A 27,858-nucleotide genomic window follows, 5' to 3' on the forward strand; every position below is an offset into this window, starting at 1 on the left:
ACAGCCACTTCCAGAAACTGCTGCTTGAAAGGCAGAAGCACTTTATAAATATCTGGGCTTCTTTACTCCTGAATTCCTCTAGTATTCTCCCACTGTTTCCCATTGGCCAAACATACCTGGAAACCCAACACAGAGGCAACTTATAGCAAATAAAGAAAAAGATAGGAAACCTAATAGTATAAGAACTGGACCTTCGTGAAAAAAAGAGAATGGCTAGAATTGTATTCAAAGAGACTCAGGAGAGCAGAGTAAAATGTCTCACAGATTCCATCCTCAGGTATAATAAACAGATTAATGCCTGAATTCTACAAAGTCCAGAGAAACTTCAAAAATACAGTGAAAAACGTTTTTTCACCAAAAGCTCTACATGCTATTGGGGAATACAGTTAGCAGAATAATGGGTCCCCCAATCTTGTCCATGTCCTAATCCTTGAAATCTCTGAATAGGATAAAAGAGACTTGGCAGATATGCTTAAGATTAAGGACCATGAGATGAAGAGGCTATCCTGGATCATCTAGGGAGCCAATTCTAATCATATGGATTTTTAAAAGTGAAGAATACTTCCTTGCATAGTCAGAGAGAGATGGGACTATGCAAGAATAATCAAAGATGCAACGTGTTGGCTTTGGAGATAGAGGAAGTTGGGTCACACATCAAGGAATGTGGGTAACATCTAGATGTCAGAAAATGCAAAGAAACATATTTTTTCCTAGAGTCTTAAGACAGAAATATGTCCCTGACAACACCTTGACTTGAGCCCAGTAAGACCTGGATCAGACATCTAGTTTACAAAACTAGAAGATAATGAATTTGCGTTGTTATATAAAGTCACCAAGTTTATGAGAGCAGCAACTGGAAACAAAGAGCTATGCTTTGTATCAGTAGCAGCTGAACTGAAAGAGGAGAAAGCTGGAAAAAGGAGCATTTTTCCATTTTCTGTGAGGAAAGCAAGGTGGCTTCAGTGCACTGTGGTCTCCAAAGGAGTCAGCAACAGCATAGTGATCACCATGCAAAGTGCAAGCAGTACCTGACTAAAGGCAGAGGAGCCCAGGGGAAAGTATTTCAATGGCCAGTACTCATGGAGCTGTTGTGGTAGCTTTGAAAGCATAAGGGTTTCAGTGGGAAGTACCCTTAGGGTCCTAAGCAGTGCTCAAGTACTTACCAGTTCTAGGTGAGGACAGACGGGATTCCTTCATGGACATACATGACACTCACAGTTGAAGGTTTTTTTTTTTTCTTTTTCTTTTTTAGGGCTGCATCTGTGACATATGGAAGTTCCCAGGATGCAGCTGCCAGCCTACACCACAGCCACATCAGATCCGAGCTGTGTCTGCAACCTACACCACAGTTCACAGAAACACCAGATCCTTAACCCACTGAGTGAGGCCAGGGATCAAAGCAGCATCCTCATGGATACTAGTCAGGTTCATTACCTTTGAGCCACAATGGGAACTCCACAGTGAAGAATTTTGATGGCACTCTTCTATTCCTTTACACTTTTTTTTTTTTCAGTGTACAGCAAGTTTTATTCAGGCTCTCAGAGAGAGCTGTCCGCACCCTGTGGTAGAGACTGGCCCTGGCTGCAACTGGTCTTTTTTTCTTTCTTTTTTTTTTTGTCTTTTTCCCATTTCTTGGGCCGCTCCTGCAGCATATGGAGGTTCCCAGGCTAAGGGTCTAATCGGAGTTGTAGCTGCCAACCTACGCCAGAGCCACAGCAACGCAGGATCTGAGCCGTCTGCAACCTACACCACAGCTCACAGCAACACCGGATAGTTAACCCACTGAGCAAGGGCAGGGATCGAACCTGCAACCTCATGGTTCCTAGTTGGAGTCGTTAACCACTGCGCCACGACGGGAACTCCTGGTCTTTCTTTCTATCCCTAAATCATGGACCTGTTTGAGGACAGCTATTCTCTTGCCCCATGCCCAATAATTTCCTGTCCCAACCCCTCTGCACCCTGAACGCATAAGGGCTGAGTGTTGTTTTGATCCTCTGATTTGTTCCAGGTGGGGACGCCTTATTTGCATGGGGAAAAGATTACAGGAAAGTGCTCTGAAAAGCATTCCTCCCCGGTACCTACATGAGTCTTCATTATTTGATTACAGGCCTTCTCTTTTTGGTAAAGATAAATGGCCTGTTTTGAATCACCTGGGTCCGAGTCCCTATCCTATCCCATCTACTATTCTTTCTCCTCAAAAGCTTGGGAACCCAATTCTTTGGGGAGCTTGGGCGACAACCTATCTAGCTGCTTGCTGCTGACATGGGGCCGTAGATAGTGGCATTGGGTCCCAGCTCTTGTTGCACTAAGACACTGGACTCTGGGTGACGATGGCCATCTAGGGGTAACTGGTATATATCCTTGGGCCCAGTGGTTATCTCTTGTTATCCCTCTTCTGTGTCCAGGACCAACATTTGGTATCCTCACAGTAGCATCGGTTTAGTCTGGAACTGCTGAAGCCTTAAGTGGGTCTTCATGGGAGGGTGACAATGATCTGGGTCACAGCAATAAAAAACGTCAAGTTCCTCTGCTCTGTGCTATCTCTCTCTCTGTCCTTGCCTACACACAACAAGGATTTGGAGGTGCAGGCCAAGAAGCACTGTAGTGGCACTGGGCAGAGCCAGTGGGCTTCGTTGGGCAAGGATGGAGGCAGGCAGTCTGGAAGGAGGTTGTTTTCATTGGGAGGTGGTGCAGTAGCACCAGGAAAGACCTGACCCAGTGGTCTTGCCACGCAGGGATGGAGGCAGGAGGTCTCTCCAGGCAGGAGCGATCAGCTCAGGACGGGAGCAGTTCTGGGTTGAGGGGCTCTGACCTGGGCTCTTTTAATGAGCCCTTCCAGTCCATCACCCAGAGCAAAAAACACTCCTGCTGGTTGCCTAGGAGGTCACAATCAAGAGCCAGGAAGCAGTGTAGAGCAAGTTTTACTTAAGCCCTCAGAGAGAGTGGGCTGCCCTGGGGTAGGGACTAGCCCTATTTCTTTACTCTTGAATGAAGTACTAGGTAATAAACTGACACAGTGTTGTATTCAAGACACAATTTTGAATAATTAATAGATATTTGGAGAAATAAATTAGTTTCTAACAAAAATGGATAAAGAATTTTCCAATTTAATTAATACTAATTATTTTTCTGCATACCTACAGCTTGAGAATAAATTAGAGGCATAATAACTGGTTTACGGCAGAATACAGTTAATAGGCTTCATTTAAGTCTATCCTAGGACTGCTTTGTAACTTTACTCTGAAGAACAAAATCAAAAACATTACTTATTCTTGAAAATGATCCTGCAAAATATGATTTGGTATCTAAATATTGTATCTTACTATCTTTAAGGAATTGCACAGTTCTGTAAGAATGCATTCCTAGGGAATATATATTCCATCCTCTCTAAAACATCCTTTGACCCAAATCTGATTGTCACTTTTTCCCAATATCTTCCCTTAAATTATTTCAAGGCAAAATAAAGTGGTTAGGTAATGGAAGAGAAGATGGGTAAAAGCACTTGAATCTTTTGGAATGCTGAGCACGGCTATGCACGGAGGAATACATTGTTTGGGTTTATTTTAACCACGTATGAAATAGCATTTCTTAAACTAAAATACTCACTAGCCAAAGTAATAAACTAAATCAACCTGTCAACCCAGAACTTTAGAATCTTTTTCACTATGATGGAATTATATACACTCTTTAGAACCACTTTCTCTCTGGGAGGCATGTCTGGTAATGGCTCTGACTTTAGCAAGCAAAGTACCAAAACAAACCTGGGCAACTACTTTACAGAACACATGATCACCAGAGTTAAATGCTCTCCATTTGTTCACCCTTTTATTCATCTTTTGCTAATGGCCATTCATTTAATGCTCATCTTTGATTAGCTCTGAACCACGGCATTTAACTCCTACTTCTTACAGCACTTACACTGACAGTATGTTAACAATATACTATTTTAATTATATCTGCTCCTCAAGGAGTGATTACTTTTTTTTCTCATTGCTAGTCAGGATTTGGGGGGTAAAAAACAAACAAACAAACAAACAAACAAACAAAAAAAACCCACAAAGACTAGCACAGCTTTTAGAATGCTAAGATATTTATGATATTTAGTTAGTGTTGCCATACTTGGTTGGAGATCAGGAAAGCTATGATTTCTTAGACTTAGCCAAAGATACAATTCTGAAGACAAAAAAAATTAATGTTTTAATTATTTTTTAAATGTAAAAGCTATGCATGGTTTTTGTACTGACCCAAGCAATATGTATGGAATAAAAAGTTAAAGCCAAGGCATGAATAACTATTATAAATTATTATTATTATAAGTCCTATCCACTTAAGTTAGCAAAGAAAATAAAATCTAAAATATTGGGAAAAAGAGGGAAAATGATAATTGTTTAATGGTGATAAGATTACATATGTAGAAAAGTGAGAGAATCAACTATATAGGAAATAAAAAAGAATTCAGTAAAACAATTGGTTGTAAAATCAATATACAAAAATCAATAACATCAAATATGCAAAGAATTTGTCAGAAAATATATGAAAAGAAAAAGAATCTTTTATAATAGCAATAAACAAAGGGAAATATAATTAAGAAAGGTGCTGGTCCCATAAGAAAACTACTAAAGGATTCCCGTTGTGGCTCAGCAGTAACGAACCCGACTAGTATCCATGAGGACGTGGGTTCAATCCCTGGCCTTGCTCAGTGGGTTGAGGATCCAGCATTGCCATGAGCTATGGTGTGTGGGTCAGACATGGCTTGGATTTGGCGTTGCTGTGGTTGTGGCATAGCCTGGCAGCTACAGCTCTGATTTGACCCCTGGCCTGGGAACTTCCATGTGCCTTGGGTCTGACCCCCTGCCCAAAAAAAAACTTACCAAAAAAAATAAACTGGAGGAAACTAAGTAGAAAAATTAAAATAAGATACATCATGTTCTTGGATAAAGATGTTCAATATTATGAGATATGAGTTCTCCATAATTTACCCAATATATTTTATATAACCCTAATTAAAATAACAATAGAATGTCTTAAATTGGAAAACCCTGATGACTCCACAGATGATAATGACAACTCAGCATTCTCATGTACCATTGGAGCACCTTTCTAAGATAGCAGTTTGGCAATAATTATCAAATCCTAAATGTTTGTATCACATGATCTAATAATTCATCTTTTAAAAATTAACTCTACACTTATTCCAACAGTCAGAACTCCAATCTAAAAAGTCACCAAAGCCTTGTATGCAACAATAAGAAAAAGAAAAAAATGCACCACTAAGGCAGTGAGTAAATCTACATTTTTGTGTAAATAAACTTGTAATGATTACCTTTAGATAAAAGAATACTAAGAAGACTTTCTGCATTTCATATTTTCCATTGTTATGTCATTTTTATCACCATTTGCATGTAAAAGCATATTAACCTGGCTTATCTTTAATGGACCATTTGTTCTTTGAAAACTGGACCATTTAAAATTTGTTCTTTGAAAACTGCAGAATTCTGTCGGGGCTCAGCAGTTGATGAACCCGACTAGCATCCATGAGGATGCAGGTTTGATCCCTGGCCGCGCTCAGTAGGTTAAGGATCTGGTGTTACCCTGAGCTGTGGTGTAGGTCACAGACGTGGTTCGGATCTGCATTGCTGTGGCTTTGGTGTAGGCTAGCGGCTATAGCTCTGATTAGACCACTAGCCTGGGAACCTCCATATGCCATGGGTGCAGCCCTAGAAAGATTAAAAAAAAAAAAAAGAAAAGAAAAGAAAAGAAAGAAAGGAGGAAAAAAAGAAAACCTACTCTATGTATCACACTTTTTGGACACTGGGAATATAATTGTCAACAATATTTTTCAGTTTACTCGAACATTTTTTTAAATAATAAAGATTACCGAGAATATAAATTCCCTTTCACAAAACCATGAATCCTATTTACTTCTTTAGAGGGAAATCACTGTTAAGAGTTTAATGTACAGGCATACCTTGTTTCACTGTGCTTCACTTTATTGCACGTTGCAGACAGTGCATTTTTTACAAATTGAAGGTTTTTGCAAACTCTGCCTCCAGCAAGTCTATCAACACTATTTCCAACAGCATTTGCTTACTTCATGTCTCTGAGTCACATTTTGGTAATTCTCAGAATATTTTAAATATTCCAATTGTTATTATATTTATTATGGTGATCTATAATCAGTGATTTTTTATATTACTATTAGAACTCAGTAAAGGCTCAGACAATGGCTAGCATTTTTAGCAATATAGTATTTTTTAATTAAGGCATGTATACTTTTTAGATATAATGCTATTACATACTTAACAGACTGCATTATAGTGTTAACATAACTTTTTCATGCACTGGGAAACCAAAAAATTAATGTGACTCACTTTAGTGCAACATTTGCATGTCACGTTGCTCTGGAATTGAACCTGTAAAATCACTAAAGTATGCCTGTACTCCATCCAGACATTTTCTATGCATTTGCACACATGATAAATACATAGAAAATAAATAAGGATGATAAAGACACACAAACTCACATTAATAAAAGCAACTCTTTTTTTGGTCTTTTTTTTTTTTTTTTTTTTTTTTTTTTGGTCTTTTTGCCTTTTCTAGGGCAGCTGCCACGGCACATGGAGGTTCCCAGGTATAGGGGTCGAATCGGAGCTGTAGCTGCCGGCCTATACCAGAGCCACAGCAATGTAGGATCCAAGCCGTGTCTGCACCTACACCATAGCTCACGGCAACGCTGGATCCTTAACCCACTGAGCAAGGCCAGGGATCGAACCCGCAACCTCATGGTTCCTAGTCGGATTTGTTAACCACTGAGCCACGACGGGAACTCCAACAAGAGCAGATTTTAACATGCATAATATCATACTATGCTATCCTGCTGCTTCCCTCTATTTCTTAAAAACACACATTCGTTTCTTAAAAATACATTACTCAGAGATCTTTTCACTTTTTTTTGGCTTTGGCACATTCTTCTCCAGCATAGTTGGGTTACAATTATTTAACCATTTCCCTGTTCACGTTCATTTGAACTGTTTTAACTTTTCCATAACCACAAATATAACTGCAAAAAATAAGTCTGGGTATATACAATAGATCCTCTCTATCCACAGGTTCTGCATTCATGAATTCAACCAACAGCGGATGGAAAATATTCTTCCAAAATTCCAGAGAGTGTCAAAAAGTAAAACTTGAATTTGACACCCACCAGCAACTATTTACAAAGAAGCTACATTGTGTTAGGTATTATAACTAATCCAGAGATGATTTAAAGTACATCGTTGTACAACTATAAATATAATAAATTCATTGAGTAATAAAAAAGAAAGAAAAAGTAACAATAAAGTACATTGGAGGATGTGCAGAGGTAATATGCAAAACTATGCCATTTTATATAAAGGACTTGAACATCCACTAATTTTGGTACTTGCAAGGTGTCCTGGAACCAACCCTCTATAGATACTCAGGGACGACTGTATGTTAGAAGCAAAATCTTTCAGTAATATATTTATGTGCTTTTGAAATTCTTTTTTTTTTTTTAATTTTATTTTTCCACTGTACAGCAAGGGGGTCAGGTTATCCTTACATGTATACATTACAATTACAGTTTTTCCCCCACCCTTTCTTCTGTTGCAACATGAGTATCTAGACATAGTTCTCAATGCTATTCAGCGGGATCTCCTTGTAAATCTATTCTAGGTTGTGTCTGATAAGCCCAAGCTCCCGATCCCTCCCACTCCCTCCCCCTCCCATCAGGCAGCCACAAGTTTCTTCTCCAAGTCCATGATTTTCTTTTCTGAGGAGATGTTCATTTGTGCTGGATATTAGATTCCAGTTATAAGTGATATCATATGGTATTTGTCTTTGTCTTTCTGGCTCATTTCACTCAGGATGAGATTCTCTAGTTCCATCCATGTTGCTGCAAATGGCATTAGTTTGTTCTTTTTTATGGCTGAGTAGTATTCCATTGTGTATATATACCACATCTTCCTAATCAATTCATCTGTCTATGGACATTTGGGTTGTTTCCATGTCTTGGCTATTGTGAAGAGTGTTGCAATGAACATGCGGGTGCATGTGTCTTTTTCAAGGAAATTTTTGTCCAGGTATACGCCCAAGAGTGGGGTTGCTGGGTCATATGGTAGTTCTATGTATAGTTTTCTAAGGTACCTCCATACTGTTTTCCATAGTAGTTGTACCAGCTTACATTCCCACCAACAGCACAGGAGGGTTCCCTTTTCTCTACACCCCCTCCAGCATTTGTTCTTTGTGGACTTATTAATGATGGCCTTTCTGACTGGTGAGAAGTGGTATCTTGTGGCAGTTTTGATTTGCATTTCTCTAATAATCACGGATGTTGAGCATTTTTTCATGTGCTTGCTGTCCATCTATATATCTTCCTTGGAGAAATGTCTATTCAGGTCTTTTACCCATTTTTCCATTGGGTTGTTGGCTTTTTTGCTGTTGAGTTGTATAAATTGCTTATATATCCTAGAGATTAAGCCCTTGTCAGTTGCATCATTTGAAACTATTTTCTCCCATTCTATAAGCTGTATTTTTTTTTTCTTTTTGGTTTCCTTTGCTGTGCAAAAGCTTTTCAGTTTGATTAGGTCCCATTGGTTTATTTTTGCTTTTATTTCTGTTGCTTTGGGAGACTGACCTGAGAAAACTTTTCTAAGGTTGATTTCAGAGAATGTTTTGCCTAATGATTCTTAACTCCCTGAGCAAGATCAGGGATTGAACCTGTGTCCTCATGGATACTAGTTGGGTTTGTTAGAGAATGTCAGAGAATGTTTCGCCTATGTCCTCTTCTAGGAGCTTGACAGTGTCTTGTCTTATATTTAAGTCTTTCAGCCATTTTGAGTTTATTTTCATGCATGGTGTGAAGGTGTGTTCTAGTTTCACTGATTTGCATGCAGCTGTCCAGGTTTCCCAGCAATGCCTGCTGAAAAGACTATCTTTTTCCCATTTTATGTTCTTGCCTCCTTTGTCAAAGATTAATTGACCATAGGTTTATTTTGAGATGATAATGTTTAGTATGAGTTTTTTATTTTATTTCCAACTTACTTCATTTGTTTCTTTTGTTTTTTTTTTTTTTTTTTTTTTTTTGATCTTTTTAGGGCCGGACCCACAACATATGGAAGCTCCCAGGCTAGGGGTCCAATCAGAGCTGTAGCCACTGGCCTACACCACATCCACAGCAACACGCGCTCTGAACCATGTCTGTGACCTGCACCACAGCTCACTGCAATAGCAGATCCTCAGCCCACTGAGCAAGGCCATGGATTGAATCCATGTCTTCATGGATGTTAGTGGAGTTCATACACCACTGAGCCACAACAGGAACTCCTGTTTTTGTTTTTTGTAATGCATGCCTTTTTCTTAACTTCTATTTCTTTTTCATGTTGTAGGACCATGTCTCCAAATCACCTTTGTATTCTATAAAGCAAGTATAATTGATTGCTGAGACCAGCTCAGCAGGTTAGGGCTGAGGAATGGGTGCTGTGAAACTTAAGGAAAAAGCTAACATAAAACAAGACACAGAGACATTTATCTTAATGAAAGGTGGGAACTGGGGGACTCAAGGTCTCAGGGACCAAGAGCCCTGCTTCAAGAAACCACACTGCTTTTATTGTGCTCTTTAGGATTACATCAAGTGAGAAGGGGGTTGTAGGTGCAGGATATAGGTTTTTGAGAACTTTGTCTAGATACTCATGTTGCAACAGCACAAAGGGTGGGGAAAAAATGTAATTGTAATGTATACATGTAAGGATAACTTGATCCCCTTGCTATACAGTGGGAAAATAAAAAAAATAAATAAATAAAATAAAATTATTTTAAAAGTCACATAGCCGGTAGCTGATTATGCTTTTTTTCTGACCTTTAGGCATTTAACAGTCATTAGCATTGAGGAAACTTGGCCGCAGCTATCTATGCATAGCATTCTAGAGAATCACCATTGTGCTTCTGCAGATGGCATGCCTATCTGAGGCAACCCTGCTGCCTAGGTTTGCACCTTGGTTCTCTTTGCTAATGCTTATTCTGCTAATGACCCCTCATAAACCCCTTGGGGCCATGAGGCTCATCTTCCTCTTATTCTTTTAGAGAACATATCATGCTGTGCAAATGGTGTGCCTATCCGCATAGGTCTGGTGTGCTGAGACCAACGCATTATGTCCTCATTCAGCTGACCACATGACTAACTTATGCCTTTAGGTCTTTGTTCTTAAGCTTAAGTCATTTACCAGCACTGCGACTGTTTTCCAGTCAGGAAGATGGGGTAAAGTAAAGCAGGACAAGATGGAGTTTTCAGCATAGAAAATAGAAGCAAAGAGGCTAAGATAATATTGTAGAAACATGTCTTGTGACAACTGATGAACATTTTGAAGTTTGCCTTTCCAAAAATGAATATTTATCCTCAAACTTGGTTGTAGTTTGAGCAGATAAAGAATGCTAAAATATCATTTATTTTTGAAGTTATTTTTCAATGTCTTCTACTAACTAGGGTTGTAAATGGGAATTGTGATGCAACCCATATCCTTGATCTTTTGCAGGTATAGTCTGCTACTGTTGCAAGGTACAGAATATCTAACTCAAATAGTACAAAAACAAAACAAGCAAACAGATTTTTTTAAAAAACCTCTTTTTTCATCATAAAAGCTAGGCTACTAGCAGGATAGTACCAGCGAATCTGCAATGTTGCTAACAACCCAAATACTTTTCTATTTTTTTTTTAATGTTACCCAAGTTATATTGACCAAATGTCCTTATAGCCAAGACACAGTTGCCATGATTCCCAGGAATCAATGCACCTTGACAATATCTAGCAGCAGAGAAGGGACTGTTTATTTTATTTTTTTCTTTTTCTCTTTATCTGAGAAGGCAAACCTTTCTTCTAAAGATAGACTTCCCTTTATGTCCCAATAACCAGACTAAATTACATTCCAACCCCAAACCAGCCCTTGTGAGTGGAATAAGAGCATCATAATTCTCCCCTTCATGAAGTCGATCTTCCCTAAAGAAGCATAGAACCTGAGTAACCTGATAAAACCAAAGTTCTAGCTAAAAAAGGAGACTGAGGAATGGATTGCTGGAAGACAACCAGCAATACCTATCAATAATCAACTCTGCTGTTGTTGTCTTCCCTGGAGCCTTTTGGAGGTTTTATCTTTGTCTTTAGAGTCCAGAAATTTAACCAAGATTTGTCTAGATGTATATTTTTATTTTTTCCCAGTTTAATATACAGTGAGTTTTTACAAATTAAAGACATATTGCTCCATAGCTCAGGAAAATCTTCTTCTATATTTCTTTTGATTACTTCCAGCCTTCATTCTTTCTGCTTTTATATTAAATTCAATTTTTAACTTTCAGGTCAATAACCTGTTTTTTACTAAGAGTCCTCCAAATTTTTAGCCACTCCCTTGACTTTTTATTGCTATTGCTTAACAGAAATTGGTTATCTTATCCCATTATTCATTTTTCATAGTTTCTGGGTCTTGTTTATGAATGTAAAATTATCCCCAACCTAATGCAAGTACTAAAAAAATAATTTTGTGTGAGATTATAATCATTTTTTTTTTTTTTTTTGTCTTTTTGCTATATCTTTGGGCCGCTCCCGTGGTATATGGAGGTTCCCAGGCTAGGGGTCGAATCGGAGCTGTAGCCACCGGCCTACGCCAGAGCCACAGCAGCGCACGATCCGAGCCGCGTCTGCAACCTACACCACAGCTCACGGCAACGCGGGATCGTTAACCCACTGAGCAGGGGCAGGGACCGAACCCGCAACCTCACGGTTCCTAGTCGGATTCGTTAACCACTGCGCCACGACGGGAACTCCCAATAATCATTTTTTAATATTACCTCTGTTTCTACTTGAGTTTGTCCTATTTATTCATATGGCCATCCTCTCTAAACACTGATTTATCTCAACTGTTTGATGATTTTTCATTTTCTATTCCTATTTATATGCAAATATCAAGATTAGTTAATCTAAGGATCTAATTTAAGTATTCTATCAGTGGTTGTGGTGTTTCTGTTTCCTGTATTCTGTGGGAGGGAGGGGGTGCTATCTATGGGTTCTCGAGAAATGAGTTGGGTTGGCTACTTGATAAAGTATCCTTATTGTGCATGGGTGGGTGGAAACAAGCAGGCTAAATATTCCCATGTTTACCATGTAAGAAGAGTTCTGAGGAAGTGCAAAATATTCATATATTTTATGTCTAAAAATGGTGTAACATGTTTGCTTATTTCTCTACTATAAAAGTCCACAATTACCTCAGGGTATGCCTTCCTTCTCTGTCCATTCTCAGTATCTACTATAAAAACAAGGTTACATACAGAACCAGTTAATCAGAGAAACATTCTCAGCACCTCATCCTAAAGGAAATTGTAAACCAAGATGCTCCATAAAAGTGTGAGGAACTAAAGGGAAGAATGTTATCTAAGATACATTTTAAGTAATTAACCTAAAGAGGAGTTGCTAAAATGACAAAGTAAGAAGACCGGGAACTCCGAAATTCAAAATATTCTGATCAACGAATTCAGCAAAGCAGCAGGATATAAGATTTACATTCAGAGGTTGGTCGCATTTCTGTATACTAGCAATGAAGTATTAGAAAAGGAATATAGGAGTTCCCATCATGGCTCAGTGGTTAATGAATCCGACTAGGAACCATGAGGTTTCCGGTTCAATCCCTGGCCTTGCTCAGTGGGTTAAGGATCTGGCGTTGCCGTGAGCTGTGATGCAGGTTGCAGATGCAGCTTGGATCCCACGTTGCTGTAGCTGTGGCTGTGGCTGGCAGCTGTAGCTCTGATTAGACACCTAGCCTGGGAACCTTCACACGCTGCAGGAACAGCCATAGATAAGGCAAAAAAAAAAAAAAAGAAAAAGAAAAAAAAAAAGAAAGGGAATATAAAAATGCAATATCTTTAAAAATTGCACCCCAAAAAATTAAATTCCTAGGAATAAACCTGACCAAGGAGGTGAAAGGGTTATATGCTAAGAATTATAAGACATTAATCAAGGAAATTAAAAAGGATTTAAAGAAATGGAGAGATATTGCATGCTCCTGGATTGGAAAAATTAATATTGTGAAAATGGCAATACTACCCGAAGCAATTTACAGATTCAATGTGATCCCTATCAAATTACCCATGACATTTTTCACAGAACTAAAACAAATGATCCAAAAATTTGTAAGGAATCAGGAGTTCCCTTCACGGCTCAGCAGTTAACAAACCCAGCTGGGATCCATGAGGATGTGGGTGCAATCCCTGGCCTTGCTCAGTGGGTTAAGGATCTGGAGTTGCTGTGAGCGGTGGTGTAGGTCACATATGTGGCTCAGATCCCATGTTGCTGTAGCTGCAGCTTAGGCCAGCAGCTGTACCTCCAATTTGCCCCCTAGCCTGGGAACTTTGATATGCCATGGGTGCAACCCTAAAAAGCAAAAAAAAAAAAAAAAAAACAAACAACAACAACAAAAAATCATGGAATCATAAAAGACTCAGAATTGCAAAAACCATCATGAGGAACAAAAACCAAGCTAGAGGCATAACTCTCCCAGACTGCAGGAATATTACAAGGCCACAGTAATCAAGAAAGTGTGGTGCTGGTAACAAAACAGACATACAGACCAGTGGAAGAGAATAGAGAACCCAGATATAAACCCAGACACCTACAATCAATTAATCTTTGACAAAGGAGGCAAGAAAATAAAATGGGAAAAAGACACTCTTTTCAGCAACTGGTGCTGGGAAAACTGGACAACTGCATGTAAATCAGTGAAACTGGAACACACCCTCACACCATGTACCAAAATAAATTCAAAATGACTTAAAGACTTAAACCTAAGACAAGACACCATCAAACTCCTAGAAGAGAACACAGGCAAAACATTCTTTGACATCAACCTTACAAATGTTTTCTCAGGTCAGTCTCCCAAAGCAACAGAAATAAAAGCAAAAATAAACCAATGGGACCTAATCAAACTGACAAGCATTTGTACAGCAAAGGAAACCATAAAAAAAAAAGACAACCTATAGAATAGGAGAAAATAGTTTCAAACTCTTCAACTGACAAGGGCTTAACCTCTAAAATATACAAACAACTTATATAGCTTAACAGTAAAAAAGTCAACAACCCAATTGAAAAATAGGCAAAACACCTGAATATACATTTCTCCAAAGAAGATATACAGATGTCCAACAAGCGCATGAAAAGATTCTCAACATCACTGATGATCAGAGAAAGGGAAATCAAAAATACTACAAGATACCACCTCACACCAGTCAGAATGACCATCATTAATAAGTCCACAAAGAACAAATGCTGGAGGGGGTGTGGAGAAAAGGTAACCCTCCTACACTATTGGTGGGAATGTAAATTGGTAAAATCACTATGGAAAACTGTATGGAGGTACTTCAGAAAACTAAATATAGAACTACCATATGACCCAGCAATCCGACTCCTGGGCATATATCTAGACAAAACTTTCCTTGAAAAAGACACATGCACCCGCATGTTCATTGCAACACTCTTCACAATAGCCAAGACATGGAAATGTCCATCGATGGATAAATGGATTAAGAAGAAGTGGTACATACTCATAATGAAATACTATTCAGCCATAAAAAAGAGAACAAAATAACGCCATTTGCAGCAACCTGGATGGAACTAGAGACTCTCACACTAAGTGAAGTAAGTCAGAAAGAGAAAGACAAATACCATATGATATCACTTATATCTAGAATCTAATATAAGGCACAAATAAACCCTTCCACAGAAATGAAACTCATGGACTTAGAGAACAGACTAGTGTTTGCCAAGAGGGAAGGGGAGGGGGTGGGATGGACTGGGAATCTGGGGTTAATAGATGCAAACTATTGCCTTTAGAATGGTTAAGCAATGAGATCCTGCTGTCTAGCAATGGGAAATTTATCTAGTCACTTATGTTGGAGCATGATGGAGAATAATGTGAGGAAAAAATGTATATATGTATGTGTGACTGGGTCACCTTGCTGTATCACAGAAAATTGACAGAACACTGTAAACCAACTATAATGAAAAAAATAAAAATCTATTAAAAAAAAAGAATGGCCTAAAAAAATGAATGAAAGACTTAAATGTAGGACCTCAAACCATAAAATTTCTAGAGAAAAATAAAAACAGTGAACTCTGGTATCAGTTTCAGCACTACTTTTTTTTTTTTTTTTTTTTTTTTTTGCTCTGTCTTCTCAGGCAAGAGAAAAAAAATAAACAAATGGAACTACATCAAACTAAAAAGCTTTTGCACAGCAAAGAAAACTATCAATAAAACAAACAGGTAGCTCACTAAATGGAAGAAAATATTTGCAAAAATATATCTAGTAAGGGGTAAATATTCAAAATACTCAAATAATTCATACAACTCAAATTCAAAAACAACCTGATTTTAAAATAGGCAGAGGACCTGAATAGGTATTTTTTTCCAAATATGTACAGATGCCCAATCTATACATGAAAAGATGCCCAACATCACTAATCAGCAGGGAAATGCAAATTAAAACCACAATGAGGTTACAAATTGCACCTGTCATAATGGCTACATCAAGAAAATAACACATAACAAATGTTGATGAGAATGTGGAGAAAGGGCAACCTTCTCTATACTTTTTAGGTGGATCATAAATTGGTATAGCCACTATGAAAAACAGTACAGAGGTTCCTCAAAAAAAATTGAAAATGATAATTTCACTTCTGGGTATTCAGAGGAAGAAAATAAAAAACAATAGTTTGAAAAGATATATGAACCCCAATGTTCATGTATCATTATTCACAATATCAAAGATAGGAAAGCAATTTAAGCGTCCACTGATACACCAATGAATAAAGGAGATGTGATACACAGTGGAATATTACATAGTCATGAAAAATAATAAAGTCTTGCCATTTGGGACAACATGGATGGATCTAGAGTATTATGATAAGTGAAACAATTCAGAGAAAGACAAATATTTCATTGTTTCACTTATCATGGACTCTAAAAATAAACAAAAAAAAAAGTTGATACAAAGAACAAATGGATGGCTGCCAGATAGGGGAGGGGGATAGAGAGATGGGCAAAAGTTGAAGGATATTAAGAGGAACAAACCTCCAGTTATATAGTAAGTCTTGGCAATATAATATACAGCTTAAGGAAAATGGCCAATAATACTGCAGTAACTTTGTACAAGGACATATGGTTACTAGACTTTGTGGTGATCATTTCATAATATATGCAAACACTAATCATTATGTAGTACACGTGAAACTACCATAATATTGTATGTCAACTATATTGCCATTAAATAATGAAACTAACTTATTGATAGCAGTATTACCCATTTCTGATCTGTACATTTAACTTGAAGCTTGAATTTTCTTCAAAATTCTCTTTCTGGAAATTCTTCTCTGTGCCAGTTTTCGGCTAATTTATTTCTACACTAGTTCTTCTGTAAATCAGATCCCTTCTGCTTCTAATTTTCCAGAAATTCTTCAAAGTGTCTTCTTCCCTGCTAATGCTTGTTTCATTATTTCCAAAACATTTATGGGTTAAAAAATCAGTCTGTGATTTCACTGGGTTTAAAACAGACAACACGGATAAGATTATGTGCTCAGCCTACTACTTTGACTCATTCTTCAAAATGTGCAGTGCTAAAATACCTCTCTGATTTCATCACTTCACCATCCCTAACCTGTCTCAGCATTCTCCCAAACTCAGGGCAATTAAGGATAATATCAGGAAAAGTAAGCTAATCACTGGAGCATTTGCTCCAAACTTTGAGATTGCCTGCCTTCAGTATGCCCAGCTATCTTTTTCAATATGCTATTCAACTTCTCATTGTAGCCCATGGATTTTTCTCCTGTATCCAGCACTTATAGGCTAGATGCCAAGTTATTAAGATCCCACCTGCAACCTTGATACAACAAAGGCAATTTTTATGAAAGAAATAAACAGCTTTTCTGAGTGATGCTGTTTAATAGATAAGGGCGTTTGTCTTTCTCTTTCTGACTTACTTCACTCAGGATGAGAGTCTCTAGTTCCATCCATGTTGCTGCAAATGGCATTAGTTTGTTCTTTTTATGGCTGAGTAGTATTCCATTGTGTATATATATACCACATCTTCCTAATCCAATCTAATATATGGAACAAAGGAAACTTTCCAGAGAAAAGAAAATCATGGACTTGGAGAATAGACTTCCCCAGGGGGAAGGGGAAGGACTGGGAGGGACTGGGAGCCTGGGGTAAATAAATGCAGAATGTAGCCTGTGGGATGGATTAGCAATGGGATCCTGCTATGTAGCACTGAGAACTGTGTCTGGTCACTTATGATGGAACATTTAATATGAGAAAAAAGAATGTATACATGTATGTGTAACTGGCTCATCATGCTGTACAGTAGAAAAAATATATATACATAAATAAATGATAAAAAAATAGATAAGGGCATGCCACATGCAAAAGATGAGGCTGTGTAGTTCCGCTTAATCCCTGACAAGCTCTGATTCTCAACCTCCAATGCATGAGGAGCAAGTCCATCCAGAAAAGTTTCCTACCCCAATTCTGAGCAAAATCACCTTCATCAATGCCTACAATAGAATTTAGGTGAATAATCCTTTAAATGTACCCACAGAGACAATGATTGTTGACTCATATGATCTAAAAAGTGAGATACTCTGGAAATGACTAGTTATTGCCCTTAAATAAATTACTTACCCTCACCGGTCCTCCTTTTCTTTTGCTTTAAATAAACATGCTATGCTGTGCACTCTCTTAGATTCCTCCCAGCTAAATATTTCTATGAGCTACAGCAAAGAATGAGACCAGAGATTTGCCATAATGCTTGAGGGGAAACATCTGATTTTTACAGCAATGTGTTTGGTATCCACAGTTAAGACTTAGAATCCTTGTAAGTCAAAAGTGTCTGCTTTCGATATAGTCTATAATGAAAGATAGGCATGATAAATAGCAAATGATTTGGAATTACGAATAAAGCCTTAGGAGGAACTGTCTCACTTATACAACCTTCCAAAGAATTACAGGTAGCCTAAATAAACAGTTTTATTTCCTAGATCATGATGAAGATCATTTTAGGTACAGCAAGAATTCTGTCAAAGGCTGGTCCCCCCTGACATCAATGAGTTACCATGTATCAGTGGTAAGGACACAAATCTTGGGGTTGACATATCTTGGAGGTCAGATACCATTACTTCCAACTGTATGACCTTGGGCAAATAAACTACCCTCTCTGATTTTGCTGGTTTAGCTATAAAGTAGAATGTTTTTATGTGCATTACCTGCTACAAAAGGTTATTGTAAAGAAAAATTATTTAATACATACTAAAGGAATTTAGAAACTGAAAGCCTGCATGTAATTATAAAGCTGTTTTTAGGGGAAAACTTAGGTTATCAGAATATACTCTGCTGTTTTTAGAGGTCATAATCCTATTCTGGGGCATGGAACCTATCTGGTTACATGTTAACAGAGAAATTATAAACCCCAACATTCATTTCTGCACTATTAAAATCCATACATTTTTGTGCTATGAATCCCTCACCTGTGTTGTACTCTCTCGGAAAAAGACCAGTTTTGTTTTTCAAATGAGATGTCGGCTTTCAGGCTCTGGGGCTCCATAAACCAGTGAACTCTCCACCAGCAGACATCAGCAGAGGGATCCTAAGTCAAATGTACTATTGCGTGACAGCAAGATGTGGAACATGAACCTGCTCAAGGAATGCATATATTTGGTAAAACAAGATAAATGTGTTTGGAAAAAATAATCATGTTTCTTCTTCATTATTGCCAATGTTAAAAATAATAATAAATAAAAACAGCTTGCTACTAATGGCATCGAAAAGTAAAAAAAAAAAAAAAAAAAAAAAGGACCAGGAACATTTGGCATTCTGGTGTTGAAGACCAGTCCTTTTTTTTTGTTGTTATAATAAGTGAAACCTGGAGAGAGAGATGAATCTAAGCAATGTCAAACTGGCAGGGAAATGGCACCTGTGAAGAAGTCTATTGCCAACTTCAACGATGATTTGTCAGGTTTGATTAAAACCTGAATTAAGCAGTCCTCATTAGAACCTCAGAAGGATGAATTATGCTGCATAAATAGATTACTCACGCCCTGATAGAAACACTGGCACCATACACCCTGCTAGTAACTTTCAATTACATTGATAAATGAGAAGTTAAACTGTAATTTTTTTAGCACTATCCATTTTGTCTTTAATATCCTGCCACTTCTGTTTTTATTGTGATTGGAAAAAAAGAGGCTGCAATGAAACAAACAGTCATCTAGATTAGTGTCACACTCCAGACCAAGAGATAATGGTGGGTAGAGTTATGGTTGGAAAAGGGACGCCAGGAAGACTGAAAAGTGTTCTTTATATATCTCCAGTGTGGCCCCAGATATTTATTAAGGTTGTATAATAATAGCATTTAGGACTTGTCTTCTCTCATATCATAAATAAACTGGTCAGATTATGGAATAAGCTAGTAACAACAATGTCTTAAAAGTGCTATTGGAAACTGTAACCTCATTGGTCAGGGACTAGATTTGTTAACTAGCCAGCAAGTCAACAGATTTCATTTGCCATAGTTAATCTTTATAACATTTTTTAAAAAGACAGAGAGAGAGATGAGGACAAAAGCACTTAGCAAGTTGGTCTCCATTTCCACCTCTCAGCTGTTTACAAGCATTAATTAAATTTATATCCAATCTCAGCCTCTTGGTTCCTGACAGAGTCATTTTTCCTGTTAATGCACATTGTGAAAACTTGGCCTGGGCATTGTAGGAAGGTGGGAAGGAATAGTTGTATTTTCCATACGAAACTTTTTTTTGCTCCAACTTTGAGGCTTATCTTAGCACAGAGATGAACCCAAAAAAACCCAAAAATCCAACTCCTCAAAGACTTGAAAAGCAGCACGCCTACTGTGAAGTCTCTTATAGAGGCAAAGAAGGAAAAATTGTATCTAATGACTCACACAAAAAACTTCTTAACACGTCCTCTACCCATATCTGCCTCTCCCTGGATTTCCATTCCAGGAAAAAGGTGGAAAACTCTTCTCATCCAACCTCAAAATTCCTCCAAAAGCTCTTAGTTTCATTATGCCATCTCCTCTCCTGCTGCCTTCTCGTTGCTTCTAAATCTCTTCTCTTCTTCCAAGTCTAGGTGTAGGCCCAGAATGTAAATTAATTTAAGTTGTCTCAGTTTCCCCTAGTTGTCTTCTCCATCCATGACTCTAAGCAGACTATATAGAACATGATTCATATATAGACAATGGAATAATATTCAGCCATAAAATAGAATGAAATATTGGCACTTGCAGCAATACTGGATGGACCTAGAAATTATCATACTAAGTGAAGTTAGTCAGTGAGAGACCAACACTCTATGCTATCACTTACTTATATGTGAATCTAAAAAAAGGATACAAATGAAATTATTTGCAGAAAAGAATCAGACCCGGAGACTTTGAAAAACTTATGATTATCAAAGGAGACAGGTGGGGGGTGGAGGGCGGGTGGTCTGGGGGTTTGGGATGGAAATGTTCCAAAATTATTGGTTTTGGTGATGGTTGTACAAGTATAATTACAGTAAAATTAACTTAATTAAAAAAAAAGAACATGATTCAAAGTAGCATAATGAACCCTCCTGATAACAGAGAAGGATGGATATGATCGTATACCTTTCAATAGTTTTACCACAGTTCTATTACACCAAGGGGCTGGAAAGACCTCACCAAAAGAAATGAATTGTTAGAAATTTCACTTATAGTGGCTTCTGTTATTAAGGTTTGAAAGCAAATTCCTCTTAGCTTTTTCACCTCACCTATAGCAGATATATCCCAGTTTAGATTGGAGGCTTTCAGAACCTTCCCCCTTTCATATAAAAGAACTTCAAGTTGAGAGGAAAGAAATGTGAGGGGAAATTTTTAGTACAGAGCCTTATAAAAGAAAGAGAAAAAAAGAAGAGAGATGAGATTTCAGGTAAGAAAGCATTAAAGACAAACTACATATTTCAAAGGTATCCTGAAGCTTGGAATAGGAAGAGAGACCAGGAAGAAATAAAGTTCTGAATCCTATAACTGGAGTCCTGTCCTTCCATTCATATTAGGAAAATCACCCCCTGGGCCTTTGTTTATTCTTCTGCATAATGAGAGAACTGGATTAAAGGCATCTGAAAAGCCCATGTACTTTGATTTTATGAATCCTTCATAATCTAACCTGCCCTCTAACCACCTCTCTAACTACCCCCATCAGTGCTCTAATCTCAGGAATTTAACTGTGTGCTAGTCTACACAGTCTGAAGATGTTTTGTTTCATGTTCTGTGCAAACATTAGCAGTCCCTGAGGACATGTACATTATCTCTATTATTAATTTCATCATATACAGAAAAATAGTTTAGCTACCTGATTATGACACTGCACTAAGTCTACAGAATAATGACCTCACAGGAGTTAACAAATTAAAATAAATGAAGGTGCTGTGAATATAGCTACACATGCAAAGAAAGGATAAAATCACTGAATCAGCATAAATCTGACCAATAAGATGTAAACTGTTGAATGTTTAGCCATGAATTATTTTATCTTGTAACATCAATATACCCAATGGGTAATCTCTTTTGAAATGGTCACCTGAAGAAAAAATATTAAGCTGTTAGAATTGATCGGCATTCACATACAAAACTCAGAGGCATTTCTATATTTCCCTTTCTCAATTTTACTTTCTAAAATAGAATTTACTGACTTTCATATATAACCCATTCACTGGACTTAATTTCAAATGGTCTCAGTTTGTTTTTTGTTTTTTTGTTTGTTTGTTTGTTTGTTAATGTATTTTTTTCTGCTGTGTAGCATGGGGACCAAGTTACACTTTCATGTATACATTTTTTTTCCACCCTTTGTTCTGTTGCAATATAAGTATCTAGACATTGTTCTCAACACTACACAGCAGGATCTCATTGTAAATCCATTCAAAGAGCAATGGTTCACATCCAAAAACCCCAAGCTCCTGATCTCTCCCACTCCCTCCCTCTCCCCCTAGGCAACCACAAGTCTATTCTCCAAGCCACGATTTTCTTTTCTGTGGAAAGGTTCATTTGTGCCATATATTAGATACCAGATATAAGTGAATTCATGTGGTATTTGTCTCTTTCTGCCTTACTTCACTCAGGATGAGAGTCTCTAGTTCCATCCATGTTGCTGCAAATGGCATTAGTTTGTTCTTTTTTATGGCTGAGTAGTATTCCATTGTGTATATATACCACATCTTCCTAATCAATTCATCTGTCAATGGACATTTGGGTTGTTTCTATGTCCTGGCTATTGTGAAGAGTGTTGCAATGAACATGTGGGTGCAAGAGTCTTTTTCAAGGAAACTTGTCTAGATATATGCCCAAGAGTGGGATTGCGGGGTCATATGGTAGTTGTATGCATAGATTTCTAAGGTATCTCCAAACTGTTCTCCATAGTGGCTATACTCAGCTTACATTCTCACCAGCAGTGCAGGAGGGTTCCCTTTTCCCCACAGCCCCTCCAGCACTTGTTATTTGTGGACTTATTAATGACGGCCTTTCTGACTGGTGTGAGGTGGTATCTCATGGTAGTTTTGATTTGCATTTCTCTTATAATCAGAGATGTTGAGCATTTTTTCATGTGCTTGCTGGCCATCTATATATCTTCCTTAGAGAACAGTCTATTCAGATCTTTTGCCCATTTTTCCATTGGGTGATTGGTCGGCTTGTTTTGAAGACACAGATAAAAACCATTCTTCAGGCTCCAAAGGAAGAATTCAAAAATAACATGACTTACTTTAGCATCTAATTTTCCTAGGTGAATACTTCAAAAAGAACACTCACTTGGAAGTAAAAATTCTGGATTAAGAAAAGTTTCAGATTATTTCCAGTCACATATTCAATATTTCAATTTTATCTTGGTAGTAAAGTAACAATTTGGTAATAAGAAAACACTTCCTTTCAGGCCACAGGATAAGATGCCATCATTTGCAGGGAAGGATGTATTCACTGCTCAGATGACCACTGGGCACTAAATCAATGTTATGTGTTTGACTGAACAACGTGTAAATCTTATTTACATTTGACAGAAAACTGAGCATAAGTTATTGAGTTTTTTGCAGGAGGTTGAATCAGAGATAGGATGAAACTTTTTTCCCTTTTTTTGCTTTTTAGGGCTGCACCTGCAGCCTATAGAAGTTCCCAGGCTAGAAGTGGAATAAGATCTGCAGCTGCTGGCCTATATCACAGCCACAGCAATGCCAGATTCTACTCGCATCTGCAGCCTACATCACGGCTCATGGCAACACTGGATCCTTAACCCACTAAGCGAGGCCAGGAATTGAACCCGCATCCTCATGGATATTAGACAAGTTCATAACTAATTAAGACACAACAGAAACTCCCAGGATGAAATTTTTTAAATCCCTGGTGCTATGATTCCCAACACCTGAAATCAGAACAATGTTTGTAACAAAATTTTGATCATTATTATTTTATTGAAAAAAATCTAGTATTATAAAATGGTAAAAAAAAATATCCATAAATTTTCTTCATCCAGCTCCTTTTTGTCATACAAATCCTCCCTTCTCTCCAGAATACTGAAGTATTGCTCAAACATAAATTACATTGTAGGGAGTTCCCTGGTGGCCAAGCACGTTAAAGATCTGGCATTGTCACTACTGTGGCTCGACACTGCTGTGGCTCGTGCTGTGGTATGGGTCCAATCCCTGGCCTTTTGCATGGAACTTTTGTATGCTCCAGGCACGGCCAAAGTAAATAAAATTAATTAATTACACTATAATACTCACATGGGCCCAAAACAAATTTTTTTTTCCTGTGAGGGCCTGAGAGAACCTCTTCATCATCAAGTCCTACAGTGAGGAAGGAGAATAGTCTCTTTAATTTTTTTTACAAAGTTATTTACATTGTTAAACAATTCTACAAGACTTCAAAAAAAAAAAAAATTCAACAGCCCTCTGATCCTTCTCTCACGTACCCGTTCGGACCTTCCTCCCCAGACTCTAAAATGTCCACACTGACTCCACCTCTCCAGAAAATCCACCTGCCTTCACTCAGGGAAAGGGAGCAGGGGGTATCCAACAGTGTGAGCTGAAGGAGGAAATCCAGACGTTGACTTCTTAAAAGCCTAAAAATCATTACTAATAATAATCCTGATTTTCAGTCCTACTCACACTCCCAGTTTCCAAAATACCTCATGTCTCCATGTGGTCCCGACCGACCGCCAATGCTACTAGGCTTCACCTCCTACCCAGTCTACATTTCAACTTTCTTTGATGTGCTGATTTCAGCTTTCATCTATCTACTATACTGCCACCTCCTCTAGGGTTTTCCTTGTAATTGTGGATTTATAACTTTAAAAATCACATATTCATTGGAGTTTAAAGAGGAAGCATGGGTTAAAATATGTGTGCTATTCTTAGCCAAAAGTCTGCCATATTTAGCCAAAAATCTCAATTTTCATTTTTTACTCTAAATCCTTATGTATTGATAATATACATGCATATTTTCTGCAATTTAAATATAAATTTAAAATTAAGCCCATGGAACCCATGATGGCTCTTCTTCTACTCAGAGCCTTTATATAAGTTTTTTACCATTTTATACTCCGTGGCTAATTCTAGACGGTTTAACTTGTTTGAAGTTGGGTCTCTGAATTGGTGCACCCTTCTACATTGTCCAAATACATTCAAAATGATAGCAAAAAGATCAGAAGATCATTCAAGTCACCCATACAACAGCTATGAAAACCAAGTGTTGGCTTTCTTTACAAAATGATTCATGGTACCATTTGTGGAGGTACCTCTAAAAGTCCAGAACAACTGTTTGCCCCAGAGGTTGTTCAGGCATCTACATATAAATGTACTTGAAACACAGTTTTTTAGTTTGTTTGTTTGCTTGCTTGCTTTTTAGGGCTGCACTTGTGGCATATGGAAATTCCCAGGCTGTGGGTCAAATCAGAGCTGCAGCTGCCAGCCTAAGCCAGAGCCACAGCAACACAAGATCCAAGCTGCATCTGTGACCTATACCACAGCTTACTGCAACACCATATCCTTAACCCACTGAGTGAGGCCAGGGATTGAACCTGCATCCTCATGGATACTGTCGGATTCATTACTGCTGAGCCACAACAGGACCTCCATGAAACACAGTTCTTAAGATGGTCCCTGTGCTTAGAGTAGTCTCTCTCTTTTCTCTTTTAAAATAAACAATCACACTTATTCTTCAAGGCACAGCTCAAATATTACTTTCTCTCTCTGGTGTCCTCTTTTTTCTTCCATCTCCCCAGGAGAATCAATTAGCCTGTTATCTGAGCTCCGCTAATATTTTGTATATATTTCTACTGTAGTACATAACACTATGCACTGAGGTGATTCATTGCCTATACCGTCACTGTATTTTGAACCCATCAATGACTAGATCTGCATTCCATTCTTTTTGGCATTGCCAGTACTAGTAGAGTACTTATAACTAAAAAGGGCATCAGTAAACAATCTTGAACTCAAACACAATGATGCAAATATCCTGTAATCTGAGAAAGCCCAGGATTGAACAAGGAGAAATGAGGATGAACACTCAATTCAAAGTTTACAATAAAAAGAAGCTTTATGTATTAATCCAATTCCCCCTCACTACAACTACCTGAGGAAGATATCCTCTCAACTTAACAGATGAAAGAACTGAGACTCAAGATCAAAGCTGGTAAACATTGGAATAAGAGCATTTGAAGCTTCATCTGGTCTCAAGGCTAGAGCTCTTGATTTTTTTTTCTTTTTAATGTTCTTTCCTAAGAGATGAGAGAACATAACATGCAAAAAGGAACAGTTGTTCATCTGTGTCTTGCCAGATCTTGATAGATAACTGACTAGTCTTCAAATGTTATGTCCAAATGTTTGTTTTTTGACTTATTTTTTACCCTGTTCATTCCTGAGCCATTACATCTGCCATGGTTAGTTAAGCCTGCTGTGACCCTCTATAGTCTGAGACTGCTATTACTTTAAGTGGTAGTTCTTAGTGCATGAAGATAATGCTCCCAACTGTTCTATCTTCAGGGAAGGAAAGTGGGTAAGACCAATTCCTTGACCTTTATTCTCAACACATATTGCACACTTGCATGGGAAGTGTGCCTACTAGGGCCTTGATTTTTTTTTTTGGTATGTTTACAAAAGGAAAATAAAGTGTAACATGGGATACACATAAAGCAAAATAAACCCTGTTGGAATGCACCTTTGGTTCTATTTATCTTGTTTGTCTCCTTTGGGCATCTACATATTGGCTGCAATACTCAAGTCTGAGTCTGCATATATATATATATAGATTCCTATATAGTTAACATCTCTATGCCATGTGAAAAAGTCTTTTATATCCATTTCTAATCCCTCTTCTCCATGACTATTAATCATTGTGGCCAAGAAAAAGTGTTTCCATTGACAGTCTGATTTTTCTTCTTCTAGATCTCACTAGCGTCTAGATCCTAGATATCTCATAGATTCTTATGTCTGACATGTCATATTCCCTGTGTCATGATAGGTAGGAAAGCAGAATATAAATCCTTGGCATCTGCCATTCCCATACCTGCTTCAGGCTTTTTACTTCAAGCATTTGCAGCTCTAAATAGAGGGCTTTAAATACTTGCCAAAGAATGCTCAACCTATGCACAGGGGAATCCAAGGCTTCCCTTGAGCAGCCTTCAAACACTGACAAACAGAGGTGAGGACTGCACTGACTCCCAGAGGTGCCCAATAAGACTAAGCCCTGCTGTGTCACTGGTTATCTTCTCATTACAATATCAGCTTCCTTCACTTCTCTGCCTCACTTCCTTATTGGTGCACCTGGGATTGCCTCCCATCTGGCCTCCAGCCCTTAAGCCTAGAATAGCTAAAAGGCTACTTTAAGAATAGTGTTAATTAGTTTATACTATGGATATTTGTCCTCTCCACTATGCAGAGAACAACACAAGCTCCTAATTCCACCAGGACTGGTTTATGCTTATTTCCTCCATCTATCGTTTCTCCCTAATTTAGGTATCCTGTGACAGAGCCTACAACTCTGAACACTGTAGCAAAATTAGAGGCATTTTAAATTCCTTCGAGCAAGAAGAGTAACTGCCCTGCCTGTGTCCAGGATGAAAATGGATTCCCTCCTATCCTGACCACTAAGTGGTACCTTTGCATCTCCAATCTCTTCTTCGTCTTTGAGCTACAAGAAACTTCTGGAGCTACTGCTAAACCATGTCCCTTTGCCCAGTCCTTTCAAGTGAGCATGTACCACTCTTTTCCTCTTATAGCTACACACACACACACACACACACACACACACACACAACGTGCGTGCGTGTGCACGCACACATAAACAAACATACTTTTACTTATAAATGTGTTCGTTACTTATTGCTGCTGCTATAAGAAATCACTACAAATGTAGTGGCATAAACCAAAAACAAAACTATCTTACAGTTCTGGAGATCAGAAATCTGAAATAAATCTCATAGGGTTAAAATCAAAGTGTTGGCTGGGCTGTGTTTCTTCTGGAGACATTATGGGAGAACTAGTTTTCTTGCCTATTCCAGCTTCCAGAGACTATTTGCATTCCTTAGCTCTTGACCCCATTCTTCCATTTCAAAGCCAGCAGCATTAAAATAAGTCCTTCTCATGGCCCATTTTCTAATTCTTTCTCTTCTGTCTCCCTCTTCTACTTAAAAGGAACTTGTGATTACTTTGGGCCCATCAAGATATCTCAAAGTCACAGAGTTCCTGTCGTGGATCAGCGGAAATGAATCTGACTAGCATCCATGAGCACGCA

The 27,858-nt window shown here is 38.1% G+C and overlaps 1 pseudogene; it reads right to left on the minus strand.

Moving 5' to 3' along the window:
* The window catches only part of LOC110256344, a 73,793-nt pseudogene that overhangs the window by 13,898 nt on the left and 32,037 nt on the right, over positions 1-27,858 (minus strand).

This window comes from Sus scrofa, chromosome 13, assembly GCF_000003025.6.
Source record: "Sus scrofa isolate TJ Tabasco breed Duroc chromosome 13, Sscrofa11.1, whole genome shotgun sequence".
Classification (NCBI taxonomy): Eukaryota; Metazoa; Chordata; class Mammalia; order Artiodactyla; family Suidae; genus Sus; species Sus scrofa.